Source organism: Lissotriton helveticus, chromosome 8 (assembly GCF_964261635.1).
Source record: "Lissotriton helveticus chromosome 8, aLisHel1.1, whole genome shotgun sequence".
In the NCBI taxonomy this organism is placed as follows: domain Eukaryota; kingdom Metazoa; phylum Chordata; class Amphibia; order Caudata; family Salamandridae; genus Lissotriton; species Lissotriton helveticus.
The window spans coordinates 691,245,337-691,259,859 of record NC_136069.1 but is presented as its reverse complement, the minus strand read 5'-3'; positions in this window follow the sequence as shown (position 1 = coordinate 691,259,859).

The window sequence follows — 14,523 nt, the reverse complement described above, 5'->3', positions numbered from 1 at the left end:
AACCACCGGCCAAGAAAGACACAAACCACCTCCAATGCATACTACTGAACAACCGTTCCGCATGCAAGCATGCCGTCAAGCTCTGGGACCTGCTCGACACAACATCCCCGGACGTCAGAGACCTGGTTTAACAACTCATCCACACCCGACATCGCCATAGACATCCCAGACGGCTACAAGATCACCCGCAGAGACCACATCAACGGAGTCGGAGGAGGAATTGGACTGAAGCAACTCGTCACAATGCCCACCCACTCCGCCAAGCGCTCGACCACGTCTTCTCCTCAAGCCTGCACGTCTCCATAAGCCACACCACCAAACTCCTTTGGACCGACCACCGCTGCATCCACTTCGCCTTCCAGAAAGCCACCACACGCCACCGCACCCAACAGATCCCCCACCGCTTCTGGAGCAAAATCACTGAAGACCAACTACACGCAAACCTCGCTCTCAGCCCACCCACCAAACCGTCTAACATCGACGACGCTGCCCACAGCCTCAGACGCTGGATCGAGGACTGCGCCAACACCCTCGCCCTGCTGAAGAAACCCCCCACAGAGACACCAGCAAGAGGGCCAGCTGGTTCACCCCAGACCAACTAGCCTCCAAGCAAGCCTGCCGGAAACTAGAGAAGAAATGGCACAGTGAACAAACTCTGGACAGCCACGCAGCACACAAGGATGCCATCCGCAACCACCACCACCTCATAAGGGCGGCCAATAGGACTTCTTATAATGACCACCTCGAAAACAACGCACACAATAGCAAAGAGCTCTTCAAAATCGTGAAGGAACTCTCCAACCCCAGCTCCAACACCAAAGACATCCTACCGTCGCAAGCCCTGTGTGACTCCCTCGCCACCTTCTTCCACCACAAGATAGCAGACCACCATGACAGCTTCAAAACCCAGACAGCAACACAATAGACCCTCTGCACACCATCGACCACAACCCCCTGCTAGCTCGGGCCGCGTGAGCATCGATGACACAATGAAGACCATGTGCACAATCCACTCCGGCTCTCCATCAGACCCATTACCACACCACGTCTTCAACAGAGCAAGCAGCTCCATTGCACCCCACCTGCGCAAGGTCATCAATCTCTCCCTCGAGATCGCAACCTTCCCAGAGATCTGGAAACACACCGAGATCCACGCCCTACTCAAAAAACCTAAGGCAGACCCAAGAGACCTCAAGAACTTCTGGCCCATCTCTCTGCTCCCCTTCCCGGCCAAAGTCATCAAGTAAACCGTCCAGAACAAGGCTCTGGATTGGACCACCTCGTTCCTCTCTGGCGGAACCCAGAATGTCCACCTCCCCCATTCCGTTCCAAAGCCTCAGAGATCATCTGCGGTGTACCCTAGAAATCCTACCTCAGCTCGACGCTGTTCAACATTTACAAGGCCCCGCTTGCACACGTTGCCCGACAGCACAACCTCAACATAATCTCCTACGCCGAAGACACTCAGCCGATCCTCTCCCTCACCAAGGACCTCATCACCGCCAAAGCCAACCTTCACGAAGGAATAAAGGCTGTCGCCGACTGGATGAAGACCAGCCGTCTGAAGCTGAACTCGGACAAGACGGAGGTCCTCATTCTCGGCTCCAACCCTTCAGCCTGGGATGACTCCTGGTGGCTGATGACACTGGGGGCAGCCCCGACACCCACCGACCACGCACACAATCTGGGAATCATCCTCGACTCAACGCTCTCAATGACCAAGCAAGCCAACGCCGTCTCCTCCTCCTGCTTTAACACCCTCCGCATGCTCTGCAAGATCTACAGATGGATCCCGACAGATATAAGAAAGACTTTCACCCAGGCCCTCGTCAGCAGCAGACTCATCTACGGAAACGCCCTTCTTCACGGGAGACCCGGCCAAGCTCATCAAACGACTACAACGCATCCAAAATGCCTCAGGAAATGGATCCTCGACGTATCTTGCCACGGCCACATTATCCCCACCTGAGAAACCTGCACTGGCTCCCCGTCAACAAGAGGATATCCTTCAAGCTCCTCACCCACGCACACAAGTCACTCCACAAGACCGGCCCAGCCTACCTCAACAGACGGCTCTCCTTCTACATCCCCAACCACCAGCTACACTCCGCCTCTCACTCGCCACCGTCCCGTGCATCCGAAGAACAACCACCGGTGGGTGATCCTTCTCCCACTTCACCGCCAAGACATGGAACACCCTCCCACTGAGCCTAGGAAAGACCCAAGACCTGCTGACCTTAAGGAGGATACGCAAGACATGGCTGTTTGATCGTAGCGCCCCCCCCGTGCCTTGAGACCCTCGCGGGTATGTAGTGCGCTTTACAAATGATTGATTGATTGATTGATTGATTGATTGATGCGGCGATTTACACGGGCCAAGTAGACCATTCTAACATCCCTCCTCCCCTAGAATATGCCTCCTCTTTAGATCCCCTGCTTCACTCATTCACACCTCTCTTTTCCAGCATTTTATTCTTACTCTTCTCTTCCAACACCTCTATTTATTTTGCTTCTCCAATAACACTGCCAGGCCAGCCTTCATTTCTCTGCCACCAGTCCTCACTTGTTCTCCATAAGGATAGGATAGGATAGGATATATGTTTATAGAGCGCTCGATTGCCATGGCGTCTTGGCGCTAGTGTAAGTGGAAGGGAATATCACCTGTATTACCAGGGGGACTAGGTGGAAGTGAACAGCCATGTTTTCAAAACCTTCCTAAAGAGCTGCCGGTTGGATTGAAATCTCATGGCCACTGACATTCTATTCCATAGTTTTGATGCACAGTTCGATTAAGTCCTGCCGCCCCATCTTGACCGCCTATTTTTTTTAGTATGGATGAGGTCCAAATTACAAGGTACAAGAGGAGGTGTAGGGTCGGATCATTTTTTGAATGTCCTCAGTGCCCCCACCATAAAGTGTCTTGTACATCAGGCACAAGGCCTTAAATTCCATGTGCTGCTGGATCGGAAGCCAGTGCAGTGATTTGATCCTTGCTGAGGTTGATTGTCCTTTAGGTATGTTTGAAAGAAGGTGTGCTGCCGCATACTGTAGATATTGCAGTTTCCTCATCTGGATCTTGTCAATGCCCAGAAAAAGGTCATTGCAATAGTCCAGTTTGGACAAAAAAAGGGCCACCACCACCACCGTCTTTTGCAATTCTTGTCAAAAGGAAACAATTTCCTCAAGGTTTTTAGTAAAAAGAAGCAGGTGGAAGAGAGACTGTTGACTTGGGCAGAGAAGTTCAGCTGGTCATCGACGATAACTCTGAGGTTCCTGACCTTAACAAATGGTCACGGACATTCCCCAGCTTCAGCCCGCCACCAGGAGTTATTCCATCTCCCTGTCTCGCCTTCCGTTCCTTTACCCCAGGCCATCCTCCATCTCCCCACTCTTGGAATTGAGGCACTCAACAAATTGGTAGCTAGACAAGAAGCCAATAGTTAGGGAAAATTGAATAAAATAGTTAGAAATTGGTGGTGGTGGGTGCCGGTGCTGGTAAACTCTGCTCCGCAGTGGGGTGACAAAGTTTTTTTGCTCAACTATGCATTCCAAGCTGAGTTCATAGTAACAAAAACTCTGAACTCTGCCAGCGGAGCAGAGTTCACCACCCACCCTTAATCAATATCCATAATAACACTACCACAGCAAACTTCTAAGAGCCGGTCCATGCTTAGCTGGTCTTTAGACGTAGATACAGGCAGCCCTGCTAAGAACTTGTTGAGAAAAGGATATGGAGTCACAGAATGAACTGCCTGAGTTGCCTGAGTATCCTTATTTGAAGAGCTTTGCATTTTCTGCATACTCTTTCTTTTTGCTTCAAGGCAACGGGAAGAGATTGGTCATGCCTCAACCTCAGCTCATTAATTCATCCTATACAAGAATACAAGTAACTGCAGAATCAATGCTTTCCCTAGGAGCATTTTTAGGGGAACTGGGTACTGAATCCATGCCAACAACAGAATCCTCAAGCTCCCTGTTATTGGATACAGGATGTGGCATGCCCAAAAACTATGATAGCTTTCTATCAGTAAGGGCAATCTCTGTGTTTATATTCCCCATGGTCCTACCCATCATGAGATCAATGAAGTGCCCTTTGATTGCGGAGTAAGAGCAGAGCTATCCCCAGCCATTTTCTTCTTCCCCATAGCTGCTTAAAATATACCACAATAGAAAGTCAGGGTAAAACAACTAACTATAGTTTATGTAGATTAATCCAAGAAGGTACACATTGATGTAAGTTTAGCCGGCTAGGAGACAAAAGTAAAGTTATGGGGGGACTGAAAGTATTGCCCAGCCCATTCTCCTCCAGGATTCAACAGCCATGGATGGGCTCGCCTGTGGTGGGGGCTTTTCACTGGTGCATCATATGCTGCGGTGTAGAGTGTAGCAATATATAGTGCCATCGTCACGATCACCATGCCCCTCCTCCTGCCAGTGGACTTCCTGGACAGGGAAACCCTTGAGTTTGACAGTGCATCCTGCCCTGCGGTGTAGAGGCTTGCACTGAATAGTGCAAGGGGCTTAATCACCACTCCTCATCTTCCTTCTGGTGGCCTTGTGGAACCTACAGTCCCTTCAGTTCAAAAGTGCACCCCACACTGCCGTGTAGAGGGTCACACTATGTAGATCAAGTGGCTCAATCACCACACCCTTTTCTCTTGCCAGTGGCCTCCTAAGTTAGAAGGTGTTTCCCGCACTGTGGAGGAGAGGTACACGCTGTATAGCGCAAGGGTCTCGATCACCATGCCCCCTCCTATTGCGGGTGACCTCCTGGGACAGGTAGTCACTTAAGTTCAAGTGCGCATTTTGCACTGCAGTATCGAGTACACAGACAGCACATTACTAGATGGGAAAATGCTGTCTAAGGGGAGAGAAGCAAAAGTGTGATTCTAGTTTGGGTAGATTGTTTTAGTAGGTTCCTTTTATTACTTGATCCTCACTGATCTGAGGATATAGGTGATGGTACATGTTTATGAGAAAACAAATACAGATCAGTTAAACCTAAACACAACTTGTATCAATGCAATCCTCTCCATGAAGTTTGTAGCAGAGAATCCACACTGTTGCAAATATTACTAAATCTTAAAGAGAGGTGTTTCATAATGATCTCCAGAAAATACTTTGAAAACTCTGGCAGGCATTTTATGTTGAGGGACTTTTGAGAAAATTATACAGGGAATCATGTTTCCTGTTACTCTGGACAAGGTTAACATATGTCAAGACGTTATTGCCAGCAGTAACCCTATGCCAAATTTTTACATGTTTTGCCAAAAGATCTCCATAGGGGCCTTAACGTTCAGGTGCAAAAAAAAGGAGGAAAACATGTTACAGCGTTTGCCTCATATATGTGTGTGATAGAGAGACCTGAAAAGACTTTGGGCAGCATTTCCAGCATCCCCAAAATCCTTGTCGCTCTCTATTGATGATGACATTATTCCATTAAGACATGTGTGAGGGAGTACAGGGAGACCCTGAGGAGAATCCCCCATACTTACCTTATGAATCAGTGCCTCTTCCAACTTTGCCCACTCGAACCTGGAACAAACAAAAAAGACAAAGGACAAAACTCAGAAAAATAAAAAAGGACTGTCCTCATCCCTTACAGGCAGAAGGTGGAGCCGGACAGAGAGTTAACCAATCAGGATGACCGGGAGGAGGAGAAAAGAAGACCAATGGGCACAGAGAGGGGAGGAAGGAAAATGAGAATTGGGGCGCGGCCATAGGAATCCAGAAGATATGGAGAGTGAGGAAGAATGCCAAAAACATAGAGAAGCCTCTCCTGGACAAACAGGGGACCACAGACACCGACCACAATGAAAATACTGAGGAGTGGAGTGAGTCGAGTGGTAGTCGCCAAGGATGACGTGCACTAGCTGTTGCGGCCGTCGTGGCACCTGGCCCGGGGGGGACCAAACAAGAGGGGGTCAGGAGGGTTCTGTTGATACAAGAAGGTTGGGAAGAGGGACGGGGCATTATTTTTTCTTCTTCTTTCTTTTCCCTCTTATTTCTCTTACCATTTATCTGACTTCCTCTTATTTGAATCTCTTGAGTAATTTCAGCAGGCCTACAGTGACTGGAACTTCAGTTTGTCCAAAACATATATATTTTCTTTTGTAGCTCATAGTTACCAATGCCTAGAAATGGGTGTCAGGGAAAACAGGACAAAAGAATGTGTACATGAAACCCGAGCCTAATAAAAATAAATAGAGGTAATCCCCTCAAGATCAGTTAAGGTTTCTTCCATACCTGTGACGATATTGAAAGTAAGAAGAGACAGCTAGAAGAGCAGTAAAACAGGGAAATTCCTGTCCTATTTTCTTTATTATGATTATTTTTTCTCTTTTCACTTTTTCACCTGTAGTCAGGGCACATTGTCACTCTGGGTCTGGTGAAGGTCTCTATCAAAACCAAAGCTAAACGAAACATATAAACTGACCACCACCTTCTTTTTCCTTTTTCCATCTGAGCCTCTGGGCACCACCCTCCTGGATGAAGCAGATAATCTGGAAGGTGAGAGAAGTAAAAGAAAGTTGAACAATGCCATTTCTTACTGAACTAACCAACAAATAACCAACCTGACAATAAAATAAGCCCACATTAAGAAAAATATTCAGCCTCCTCACCTCTTTTTCCACCCATCCCTCCCACAATGTGTCTAAAATGAAAAGTTAAAGAGAACTACTGAAGTAAGTCTTATCATGCACTACATTTACTATAATGCATTGGGGCAAATTCAGTGCTGGGATGTAAGGTGGTACGCTCCCACCCTCCTTCTGTTTGAAAAGACTCCCTTGAGCTACGAGTTTGTGTTGATGTATCTGTGCCAAGTGAGTGGTACAGAGGCCTGACAAGACCTTGGGCAGCATTTCAAGAATCCCCAAAACAACTGGTTGCTTTCTACTGATAAGGAATGAATCCAGAAACAAGTGTCTAAATTTACACAGCACAAGCTACACCATCAAGGGTGAAAAATAGAAGACTACTACTAAAGTAAGTGTTATCATGCACAGCACTTACCATAATGCATTGGGGAAATTGAGTGCTGGGATGTGAGGCAGTATGCTTCCACTCTCCTTCATGTTTCCTGCTAATCTGGACATATGTCAGGAACTAATTGGCAGCTGTATGCTAATGAAAAAGTTTGACGTATTGCTGAAAGATTTCCATAGGGCCCTTAGTGTTCACGTGCAAAAAGATGTTACAGAGTTTGCCTCATATCGCATGTTGTTGCTTTGTTGCATTTGATCACCATTATATTTTTGAAAGCAGCATTAACCCCTTAATTGCTGCCGTCGGCCAACGGTCGTCACGGCCACTACCTCCCCAGTGCTGCGCACGACCGTTGGACGTCCATTCAGCACTAGTTCCAATGGACAGCGCAGCACTGGGGAGGTTTATTTACAAGCTCTAAAGGGGTTAAGACATGGAATTTATATTGTTGACATGACCTGAGAAAATATGAGGCATTTTGCTCAACTGACAATTATGCTTGAGAAGAAAAACGAAGGTCCCGGTTTAAATCTTGGTGGGCATCTAATTTCTCCTCCAGGGTGATGGACAATTCTAGCGCTGGCAGGAACTGCCGTCATAGCAGTTCCTGCCAATGCATTTTAAGTTTGGCAGACGGCTCCATCAACATGATGGCGACATATTGTAAACTTAAAATGTTTTCTTATTTTCAAAAGGAATATCCCAAAGCAGGATTTTCTTTCTGAAAATAGGGGAAAAATGCCCCTGTCACCATGGGAGATTCCTCTCATGGAAAGGAATGACATTGAGCACTTCAAATGCCCCTGATGGGTATTTAACACCTTGACCGCGGCGCCGATTCCGCCCCTGTGATGGACATTCCAGAACAGGGCGCGGTCGTGACGGAACCGTTCCGTCATCAGCACAGCTCAGCCATGACTGATGACGGAACGGTTCCATCACCAGCATCGAAGGGGATAAAACCAGCTGTATGCCCACCCATCTAAAGGTGAGCGGACATATAGCCAAAGCTCCGACAGTCTTTAATCCGTCAGATCAGCAGAAGGGTTTGAAAAATGGCAGAGAGATTAGTCTCTTTTATCATCAATCCAAAGGTCTACCTGATTTGAAATCAGGCAAGCGGACCATAATGTTGGGGGGGGGGAGGGAACTCTGTCATGGATATAATGTAGTTCCCTCACTACCAACGTTTAAATCAGACCCTAAAACATATATTTTTTTATCTAAATAATAGAGTAACTATAAAACGAATTTCTTTTGTTTAAAGATTTTTGGGCATTTCGAAACAAGCTGTACAATGATTATTAGTCTAATAAGAAAGTGAAGTAAAACAAAAAGTCTTCCCAAGTTAGTAAAAAAAACTAAAAAAATGCAATGTGTCTTCCAAAATTATATGTTAAAATGGATACTAGCATACAATATTCTTGACCACACTAATTCTAAATATAAAATAGGAAAAATGAAAAACAATAACGTTTATTGATATCCCAGAGGCATACGTGTACATTGATAATATAATGCAATGTTATATGTTAGGCCATCTATTCTCACAGTTTTTTTAATGAACCTGAAATGAAAAATAAAAAACTGTGAGTATAAACAAGGGGAATATATATGCTTTAGAGTTCAAGACAGACTAAATAGGTTCAGTAAACCATATTGAATCAGTATTTGGAAGAGTCATATTTAGGGCATCCCTTTCAAATATTGAATCCTTATGGGTGGTATTTCAAGGCATGATTCACAAAGGCAATCTGAGACAAAAGTCTAACTTTATGACTTTTGGTATTCACAGAGGTCATTTACGAGTCATATATTTACATCCGCAATCGGGCCGGAATCTCAGCACCCGGACCGTACTCTCCACACCCGGGCCGGACTCTCTGGATCCAGCCATAGTCTCTGGCTCAGGCCAGATGAAATATATCAATGGGCCGGAATACAATTTTTAAAAAAAGGAACATTAGGAATGTGTAATAAATGGTAGAGGAAATCATGAAAATCCATTTGGGTAGGGAAAAGGGTGTGGCCGGACACTACATCATATTTCAGAAAAGTTTGCTCCTTTGCATGCAGTCCATGATCGGCGCATGTAAAGATACAACTCGTAAATGACCTCTGTGAATACCAAAAGTCGTAACGCTACACTTCGGACTGTTGGACTTGGCCCATTTTGCAGGGTCATCCCTGAACTTTTTGCCTTCCTCCTGTATTTTTTCTGACCTTTTGTTGGCTGTTTTATGACTCAGGGGAACTTTAGCACTGCTGATAAGTATTTTTATAGAGCAAGCATCTGGGTTCTAGCGGACAGCACTACCAGAACTAGTCACGGTATTAGTAATCTATATTGCCCACCTCAAATGATCTGCTGCCAGTAGATCATAAAAGAAATATAACTCTTTGTGGATGAGAGGCAACATAAAAAAGACAAATCACATGCACATATTCAGACTGACGAAATCGGTCTTGTGTCGTTATTCTTCTTTTATTGAAAGATGTATTTTTAGTATGCACAGGAATGAGATCAGGCAATGTGTTTCGCCCAGAGAAAGGGCTTCTTCAGGGCTGTAATGGCATACAATTTTATGCATACATCAGTATGTTTCAGGCAGAAGATCATACAAAGATATTACACAAGAATAGGCAATTGAATTGAAACAGGGAGCTCCATTTGTTGTGAGAAAACGGGAGAGAAAAGGAAACAGAAAAAATAGTGGTTACTCCTAAAATGCTAGTGCATATGACTCTAAACGTGCTTGAATAGTGAAAGAGAAAGAGCGAAATTCCCAGAAGAAAAAACATTTGATGAGGAGTATAACCAGAGGAAACTGAGGAGAGACAAACCTCTAAGCTGAAGTGCTGCTTGGGGGATTGGCCTGCAGTGGTTGCCTGACTGTCAAAGAAAGGAGAAAGGAACTTTGTGTGCTTTATTCAACTTATGAAGGATCTCCAAGGGCTTGAGAGAAGAGCTCGACTCCTGCTGAAGTCTCAGGGACAACATACTTCAACCCCCAGCTCCCAAAGAGTTCTTTGGAAGTGCCTGCCGCTATTTTGGGCCTTCTGAGGGACTGCGTGTCACAAGGAGCTGGTAGCGTCTCACAACGAAGCAGAAGCATGTCGCCGTTGCAGCCGCCGCCGTTGCATCGTGGATGTCACCGGTGTAGCTGTTGCATTGCACCACATCAAGAGGAGCGTCTCACAACGAAGAAGTGTGTCGCCATTGCAGCCGCTGCCGTCGCATTCTAGATGTCGCCGCTGTAGCTGTCGCATTGCACGGCATCAAGAAAAGCCACTGTCGTCGCATCAAGGAACAAGGGTGTCGCAGCTGCAGCTATCACAGAGAGCGAAAGCGTCTCGCATGGTCGGAGAAGAGTGTCACCGCCAAAGCCACTGTCGTCGCATCACAGAACAAGGGTGTCACCGCTGCAGCTGACGCATCAAGTCGAGACTTCTCGCAACATCGGAGAAGCATGCCGCATCAAGAAGAAAACTACGTCTTTATTTGCACCAAAATTTCATTGCATTGTAGCGTTGCTCGCTGCATCACCCTGGAAACACAGTAAGGAATCAACGCATCACCATCTTTGCAACACCTTTCTTGCCCTGCATGTCGCATTTTAAGGTACATTGACTCAAAGTGTCGCATTTTATGATCTAAAGAGAACTAAGCTAATTCTACCATTTTAAGTACAGTATTGTGGATTTTTGTTGATTGTGGTCTTGTGTTAAATTTATATAAATAATACTTATTTTTAATATACAACTGTCTGGTGTCCATCCGTAGTGTTGTCACTGGATTACTGTATAATAATAATAATAATATTATTCCACATTTGTAAAGTGCGAACCATCACCCGTTAGGGTCTCTAGGCGCTGGGGACTGTCGGAAAGATTAAGCAAGCTATTGCCCAGAGTCACGTGGTGCTTGGATAATCTGCCGCCGGCCCCGGGGATCGAACCGTGATCCCCAGATTCCAGAGTCAGTCACCCTGGCTGCGGCGCCACACCTCTCCCATGTTCACAAGTTCACAAATGCTTTACACACTTCCTCTGAGATAAGCCTGTCTGCTCATGCCAAGCTACCAAGGGGGTGAGCAGGGGTTATTTTAGGAGGGTACCCCCTTACCCTGATTAGAGGCAAGCATCCCTATTTGTCACAAGTACCTACATGTGCCAACTAGAGACCCCCAAAACTAACACAGACCAATTTTTTTAACCAAAATAGGGTTGCAAAACATTCATATTTTGCTAACTACTAAAAAGGAGTAGTAACCTGCTCACAAAGGGGAAGGTGTCCCCAAGTGACTCCTTCCATTTTGTGACTGGTAAAACATTTTTAAGAGTAGGCACTGGAGACCATGGGACCACTGCCTACTCTTTAAAAAAGTTTTTTTTTACTTTTTATTTTAAACACAGGCATATTCCTTTAATGAAAATCAGCTGTATTAAAAAAAATCTATTTCAATTAAATTGAATTGCAGGCATGTTGGTTTGCTGGCCTCAGCATGCCACCACCAATATGATGCCCTCCAAGCGTAGTGGGTTGCAAGTTGCAACCCATTTTATTATTATGTCTAAGGAAGGCCAGTTTCTGATTTTTAAGAATCAACCTATTAGTATTCACTTAAGTTTTTAAAAATGTGTTTGGATAGTAAAATTGCTGGTTGCTAATTGCAGACAGTAATTTGTAACCAGCATCTAGTACTTGTGGCCTACAGTTCCCAATGATGTAGAAGTAATCCAGACCTTCAGAATCAGCAGATGAGTTCTGCTTAAAGTCTTGTGATAACTGGGTTCCCAAACAGTAGGAGGAATAGGGGCACATAGTATAGCATCTGCCTCAGCAGACCAGATGTGACCAGTCACAAAATGGTGGTTGGTTGGGAAGTTACATTTGCAAGATGGGTGGAGCATAATGTGACACTGGCCAAAGCCAGCAATCAAGAACAGAGTGAGATTGGGTGGGATGGACACCTTTTTGCTGCTACATACACAGATAGAGGTAAAAGGCAAATGCCACCACTCTGCAGTCTTTAATTCCAAACAGCTAAAGCTGTATTTTAGGCCAAACTTAAATAGAGTCCTTGTGAAATAATTCAGTGCATCCAATCAGATCATAATGAGAACAAAATGCTCCTTGGGTGGGGCAAACACAAGAAATAGCCTAATGCCATAGATTCAGGAGAAGGAAATAAATAACAAAGCCATCCAATACAGAGCATGGGGCTGACCTGAAGCCCATTCAATGGGACTCATTCATTGAAAGTATTGTAACCTACAAGCTATGCCTTGGGGTAGTCATGTGCTTTCCTTGTTGGAAATGCACTTCTTTCAGACTTGTTCATCCTTCTGTTACACATTCTCGACGTGGCTTTATGAAATTAGGGGGATATTCACAAGGAAGTGGTGGAGAGAGGCGTTAGCCTTCTTGGCTTAACTCCTCTGTCCGCCACTTCGGAAACGCAAGGATGCACCACATTCACAAGGATATGGTGCAGCCTTGCATTTCCCCCTGCAATGGCACTAAGTTTAACAACTTAGTGCCAAGTCATGCACCCTTGCACCAGAGTGCAAGGGTGTTTGTGTTCAGGGGAGGTTTGTTTATGTGTAGGAAGGTGTACCTTCCTGCACATAAACAATCCTAAATGCAATTCTCTCACTTTCGTGTATGCTGCCTTATGCAGCACACATGTAAGTGACAGAATGGAATTTAAAAAAAAGGTTTGTTTATGTACAGAAAGGGACACCTTCCTGTACATACACAAACCAAGCTGGGGTGTGAGTCCTCAGACCTCGGTCTAAGGCATACACTCTCTGCGGCGCTTGAAGCCAGCCCCTCTCTGCTGCAGGGTTCAAGACTACCCTGGTCTGGGTTCACCTTAGGGGCTTGGTGACTGTTTTATTGGACTGCATTTCCAGCATCACCAGCCAGCAAACTCGTGCACGCCATGCCCCCCCACCAGGGCAGGTCGCAACCATCTCACATGTATAATATTCAACACTTGCTCCATCCACAGGCACACCATGGAACTCTGGGACCTACTCGACTCATCCTCCCCGGACGACGCCTTCCTGACAGAGACCTGATGAGCCCATCCTCAACGCCCAACATTGCCCTAGCCATCCCGGATGGCTACAAGATCACCGGCAGGGACCGCACCAAAGTATCAGGAGGAGAAATCGCAATCGTCCACAAGAATACCCTCAGAATTTTGACCAGCACCAAACACTCCCTCAGCGCTGCAGAACACCTGTACTTCCAGATCCACACAGATCCCAACACCACCCTCAGAGGAACCCTCATCTACGGACCCCCCCAGACCCTGGCCACAGTTCTGCGACGCCATCACCTACATCGTCAGCACGCACGCCCTTACATCCACAGACTACATCCTCCTCTAAGACCTGAACTTCCACCTTGTGAAAGCCAAAAACAGCAACTCCAAACCAGCCTGCTTGACAACCTCGCCAACCTCAGACTCAAACAGCTCATCAGTACACCCACCCTCTCCGCCGGACAAACACTCCAACCCATCTTCTCCACCAGCAACCACGTCACCTTCAGCCACACCACCGAACTCTACTGGACTGCCCACTGCTGCATCCACATCTTTTTTGAGAAAAGCACAGCACACAACGACACGCAACGAATCCTGCACTGCAGCTGGAATAAAGTCACCGAAGACCAGCTAATCACCACCCTCACCGGAGACCCACCAACCGACCCCACTGACAATGACACAGCCGCCCACGACTTCAGACACTGGATCCACGACTGCGTCAACACTCTCGACCCGATCAAGAAACCCTCTAACAGATGCTGCGATGAAAGGGTCATCTGGTTCACCACCGACCTCCAGGCATCCAAGCAGACTTGCCGAAGACTTGACAGGAAGTGGCGACATGAACAGACACCAGACAACCAGGCAGCCCTCAAGAAAGCCAGCCCCAAGCACCACCAACTCATTCGAACCGCATTCGAACCGCCAAAAGGACCTTGTCAATGAATGCATCAACAACAACGTGCACAACAGCAAAGAGCTATTCAACATCGTTAAGGAACTTGCCAACCCCGAGCTTCAGCTCCAATGACATACCGCTGTCGCAATACCTTACAGACATCCACAACAACTTCAACATCCAGACCCCCTCTACAGCCGCTGACACCTCACACTCACCGCCACCCAGCCACACCGGCCTCCTGCTCTCTTGGAACCATGTCAACGACAATTACACCATCAAAATAATGAAAACCATCCACTCCGGCTCACCATCCAACCCCTGTCCTCACCACATCTTCATTAAAGCGAGCTCGATCATCGCACTCCAACTCCGGAAGATCGTCAACAGCTCCTTCTAAACCGCCACCTTCCCATAGAGCTGGAAACACGCTGAGATCAACGCCCTACTCAAGAAACCCAAGGTAGACCCAAAGGACCTCAAGAACTTCCGGCCCATCTCCCTGCTCCCATTCATGGCAAAAGTAATTGAGAAGTCTGTCAACAGGCAACTGACCAATTTCCTCGAGAACAA